The sequence below is a fragment of the Mustela erminea genome, chromosome 2 (genome assembly GCF_009829155.1).
Source record: "Mustela erminea isolate mMusErm1 chromosome 2, mMusErm1.Pri, whole genome shotgun sequence".
Classification (NCBI taxonomy): Eukaryota; Metazoa; Chordata; class Mammalia; order Carnivora; family Mustelidae; genus Mustela; species Mustela erminea.
The window spans coordinates 157,113,777-157,119,877 of record NC_045615.1 but is presented as its reverse complement, the minus strand read 5'-3'; positions in this window follow the sequence as shown (position 1 = coordinate 157,119,877).

Below are 6,101 nucleotides of genomic sequence, written 5' to 3'. Positions count from 1 at the left end.
AGGTTCCGGGGACATCTCCTTTTCCAAACGCAAGAAGGGCTCAGATTTGATCTACGAAATAGGGGACTGGCCGGCAAAGCTGGAGAGGGGCTAGTCGGGCAGGCTGGCGGGATTCGCCCCCTCTGGTCCATCTCTGGACAAGACGGCACCCAGTTCCCAGGGAGTGGGCGCCTGCTGTGTAGCTCCCTTGGTCCCGCTGCGTGCGGATCAGGCGCGAACCGCCAGATCACGCTCAGAATCCCTTTCCTTGTACTAGGGGACCTTCGGTGTTGGTCCCCCTTTCTCTAGCAGGGATGACGTGTCTCTCTCTTCTGACTAGGGATTTCAGTCTTTGAACCTGACACCTTGACTACTTTTGCACCAGAAGTGTTAGAGAACTCTTACTAATTCAATATGAGGTATAGAGGTCTGGAGTGTAATAATTCTCCAGGGTACACTCAGAATTCTTGGAGGCGTGGAATCCGATGGGAAGCGTGGCGGGGGTTTGGGGTGGGTGGGGGGCGCCGGGAGCAGACAGGAATGGCATCTGGCCGGGGTGTGGGTCTCTAAGAACCAGGCTCCAGGCAGCCCCGTGTAGGGAACACGCCTGCACAAAGTAGCCCGCCACTGGGCGCGCAGCGAAACTGCTTACCTCCGGTTGCCACCTATCACTTGGAGTTATTAAACATTTCTTTGTCTACCCCAAGGTAATTATGAGAAATGAGTCAACATTTGTGGGAGCCAGCACAGATTAAGCACTTTATAAATGTTCGTTAAGTGAGATAGTGTTTCCCAGCATTGCCTAAACAGAAACTCAACCTGTTGTAAATCCTTCCATAAAGGAAAAAAAAAAAAAAAAAAGTAATGGAAAGGTTCACTCCCTAATTTTTCTCTTCACATTTAAAATTTTCTGTACTAGGATTCCTGAAAAGAAGGCACATCTGTACTCTATAAGCGATACACAGGATTAAAAAAAAAAAAAATTTACTGTTGAGATCTATGACTGATTTATTTTGTAGTCCTATTTCCTTTTTCTTTTCTTTTTTTTTTTTAATTAAGATTTTATTTATTTATTTGACAGAGAGGGAGTACTACCAGAGGGAGAAGCAGAGAGAGAGAGGGAGAAGATGACTCCCTGCTGATCTGGGAGCCCATGCAGGTCTCTATCCCAGGACCTGAGCCAAAGGCAACACTGTTTTCAATCACTTCATCTATAAAAGGAGTTTGACTTACTCTCCATGTCATTGGTTGGAAAAGATTCATAAAATGAATGCCCACCTTCAAAGACATTCTAGCCTTGATCAGTATGCTTCTGAGAGGGAAAATGAGGGAAATTAGAATATTAAAAGATTAAAATTTGTCTTAAGCAGTAAGAAGTGAGAAAAAAGTTGTCAATATGTTACTAGCTTATGAATAATTAAAGCTGTGGTTCTTCTCTTGTTATAAATTGTTTTTTGGGATTTGATGGGAAACTGGCTCAGAATCCCAAAAATATTTTTTAAAAGTTGAAAAATGTATTTTTTACTTGTACTTGTAAAACAGTTTCATTTTATGAAGTTTATAGAATCAGAGAGACATGAAGAGTTTCTTTTTCCCTATAATCTCTTTTGTTCTACAGAACAAACTTTAAGAAAATCACCAAAAAATTGCTTTTTCCGTCAATGAACATAGTGGCGAACAAAGAAGCGTTTACAGGATTTTGAGTAAATATGAAAGAGGCCACTTCCTTTATTTAGTTGCCACATACCATGAACAAATTACTAAGCCCCTGCACCCACCCCAAAGCATAGCATGTTTGTTTTGTGCAAACTGCAGGAGCTTTTCTAAGAGTTTTACAAATATTGACTCATTCAATCTTCCAAACAACGCTGTGAAGTAGATATGAGACTTTAAAGTTATCTTTATGGGGCTTTAAGTTTACAAATAGAGAAACTAAGGTGAAGAGAGATGAAGTAACTTTCCCTACATCCCAGGATGTTGAGCCCGGGACTCAAACTCCGAGAGAATGGCCTTGAACCATTATGCTATGATTAAGATGCTCTCTGATAGTGGTTAAGAATTTCTAGAGAGGAGTGATTTAAAAAAAAAGAGCTGCTTTTGGACCCCTGAGTGACTCAGTCGTTTAAGCATAGGACTCTTGGTTTCTGCTCAGGTCAGGATTTCAGGGTGGTAAGATCAAGGCCCTCATCGGGCTCTATGTGGTTCATTGAGCTTGATTCTTTCCTCCCCTTCCCTCTGCCCTTTCTCTGTCCCATGTATTTACTCTCTCTGAAAACAAAAATTAAAAAAAAAAGGGCACCTGGGCAGCCCGGTTGGTTAAGCAACTGCCTTTGGCTGATGTCATGATTCCAGGGTCCTGGGATGGAGTCCCACATTGTCCTCCCCCTGCTCTGTGGCGAGCCTGCTTCTCCCTCTCCCTCTGCCTGCCACTCGCTTGTGCTCTATTTCTCCCTCTGTCAAATAAATAAATAAATAAGATCTTAAAAATAATAATAAACAAAAATAATAAAAATTTTAAAAAATAAAAAAACTGTTATTCCCTTAGCTGAATAGTTCAAATTTACTTTTTCTACAAAACAGACATAACAGAATGATCATGCACCTGCATCATTTTGTTTCACTCTACATAACTCTCCTGTTACAACTCTTTCACATAGCTTGTTTTATTTTCTTAAATTGTCCAATTTTGAGAAACTAGTCACTCGACCATGCAGAAATCTGGCAAACATCCCCTTAACTAAAGGAAGAAGGTTAATGGTGTAATGCAGTGTGAAGTGGATATCATGTGCCTTCTGATACAATATGATGAAAGGGGCACTTCAACTCTTTGGTATTTTCCTCAAAAGTTCATAACTCCAGTCTCACCAGGAAAAAAAGTCTTTCCAACCCAAATTGAGGAATATCAAATGGCTGACTAGAGCTCTTCAAAAATGTCAAGGTCATGAAAAATAAGGAAAGACTCAGAAAGAGTCACAGTTCAGAGGGAAGTATGAGAGGTGACAGTGAACTTCAATGTGGTCTCCTGGGTTGGGTCTGGACAAGAAAGAGGACAGTGAGGGGAGAACCTGGCGAAGTCCAGGAGAGTATGGAGTTTTCATTAGTAAAAATGTACCAATGTTGGTTTCGTAGCTTTGGCAATGTCACCTTACTAAGGTTTGCAAAAGGAGAAACTGAGTAAAGAGTACAGAAAACTACTATTTTAACCAATTTTGTCAATTTAAAATTATTTCAAAACACACAAAAAAAGGTGTTTTTTTTTTTTAACTTCCTCTTTTAAAATCTATTTAGAGTATCACCCAAATGAAATCAGTGGATATGCGTGCTTTACTGCTAGCTTCCTGGGGGAAAAAAGAATTTTTGTTGAGTTCATATTTGCTCAGATTTGTTGAGTTCATATTTGCTCAGCTATGAAAAGCTGAAATACCCACTGCTCCAGATCGGACACTTCGTCATGTGTTAGAGGCTTAAAGAGTTTGACTTCAGCACTAATCATGCTGCATGAATCTCTCAATTTCATGTAACTAAAGAAAAACAGACATGATCTCCAGACCCAACCCAAGACTGACGTCAATGAGGGTGTTCAGGGAGATCAGAACTCTTATTTATCTACAGAAGCTGCCAAAAAATGGGAGTAAATGAAGCATATCAAGAAGCAGTAACACTTGAAGATTTTGTGGAGTTTAACTTCCAGGAATAATCTCGCATCACCTGTTTTTGGAAATGAGGTAAAAAGGAAAGGGTTGTTTGTTATATGTTCTTTAATATGCCACTTAAATCCATGAATCTTTCTCATCTGAAATGCAGATATGCTTATAAGCACAGGACTGCTGTAACCTACTACAACAAACAAGTCCATTCTCTTATTTGAATATGTGCCTCTCTAAGCCAATTACTTCTGCTAGAGTTAAATACCAAGTTGTGTGTTGGGATTTTTGTTTGTTTTGTTTTTTGTTTTTTGGGGGTTTTTTTGGTTTGCTTTTTTAGATTTTATTTGTTTATTTGAGGGAGAGAGAACTTGAGAGGGGAGAGGGTCAGGGAGAGAAGAAGACTCCACGTTGCAAGGAGCCTGATGCAGGACTTGATCCTGGGACTCTGGGATCATGACCTGAACCAAAGGCTCAACCAACTGAGCCACCCAGATGCCCCTAAACACCAAGTTTTTAATGAACACTCTTTAAGCCAGGACAAGCAACAACTCTTAAGGAATGGAAGAGTCTTTAAGAGACATGCTCTGGTGGTTAAGTTCCATTTGCCCCCTGTAATTATTACAAATCTTTTGGGATTGACAGTTAATAAAATCCAGAATGTTCACACCCTCTGGGCTCACTGCTTTGCCCTGGTCATGGCTGCAGCAGCCCAAAGCAAACCATTATAAACTTACACCTCTTATCTTGGCCACACCAGGTAACTTTCTGCCCCAAAGTTTCTCTGTCACTGACATGGAAAATCTCTTGCCAATAAGGAAGAGGAGGCAATGGTAACTATTTCCTCCTATGTCACGGTTTAGGCAGATATTCTCACAAGATCCCCAGGAGGACTAAACCCCAAAGGTGCCTACACTCGGTTTCACTCTTCCCAGTTCTCCAGCCCCAAACTTGGGAACGTTTCCCCAAATAAATCTGCCTGTATGGCAGGCTGATGACTCAGGTTCTGCCTTTTTGGGGGGCACAGAAGCTGAGACACTGCTCCATCCTGAGAACCACCCATGCTGTTGGCAAGCAGGAATGGGCAGAAGAGCTCTGACTACTCCCAGCTTGCCCAAAATGACCTCTTTTGATGGACTGACTCCAGCTCTGAGGGGAGAAGAGTGAGGATGTCTGAAAATGACACTAAATTCCTGGATTCATCTGCCCTAGAGGCCAAAGGCATTAGGGTGTACCAGGAATAGGTCAGCCTCTCTATGCAGCCTCCTCAGAAACTGCATGTTGGGCTCCCCTTTCTCTTTTTCCTGCTAACACACCCTAGAATTACTCCCTCTCAGTCCATGAAGTTCAGGGGATGAACTATTTCTTAGTTCGCCACCCAGCCCTGCTGTGTGATTCAGAGATGGACAAGTGAACTAGGTCTGTTCAAATGAGAAACAGTCCCTCGAATTTTTGTTGAAACAATTGAAAAAGAATTGAAAAGAATTGTTTAATTCTTCCTAGGCTGCCAGACTGGTAAAGAGGGGATCCAGAGGTGACCCAGTGCTTGGGGAGAGTCTGCCTAAGCATGAAGCTGGCACAGAGGAAAGCACATGAAATGCAAACAAATTACAAAGGACATGGTTTGGACACCCATGTCCTCCAGGTGACTCTGATTGATTCATGGATGCTGTGTCAGCCAACAGATCCACTCCCACCCTGCCTCCCTTCCTTCTCACTTCTCTTCTCCTTCCTTCCTTCCTCCCTCTCTCTCTCTCTCTCTCTCTCTCTCGCCACTTAAATTAGATGTCTCTCTTCTTGCCTGGCTCAACTTCACATTTCTGCTAGAGGTAACTTGCCAACACAAGTAGTTAGTTCTATTGACTCTATTTCTAATCCATTTAACCATTTATTCCTTCAACATTTATCAACTGCTTATAAGCTAAGAAACAAATTGAGCTACACAGAGGAAAAAGACATTTTCTGTCACTACCAAATTCACAGTCTATAGGAGTAAGAAAAAAAAAAAATGGAGTTGTCTGGACGTCCATGATATTTACCAATGCAGAGAGCTTTTTTTTTTTTTTTTTTAAGATTTTATTTATATTGAGAATGAGGGAGAGCAGGAGGAGGGTCACAGGGGAAAGGAGACAGAGAGTCTCAAGCAGATTCTGCATCAAGGGCGGAACCTGAGGCAGGGCTCCATCTCTCAACCAATCTTTCAACTCCCTGAGCTCAACCAGGGAGCCCCAGTGCACAGAGATTTATAGACCCTGAGAGGAGGGGGGCATCTGATTCCCTTTGTTGGAAGGGTGGGAGGTATCAGAGAAAACTTTCTGGAGGAGAATGCTATCTAAGGTGAGTGAGTAGGGAACCATTCCAGAAAAAGAGGATCGAATAACCGAAGGCATGAAAGGAAGAAACACTGTGGTATGACATGACTACAAAAATAAGCAGTTTTTTTTTTTTTTCCAAGTTTAACGCTGAAGCAGGAAGTGC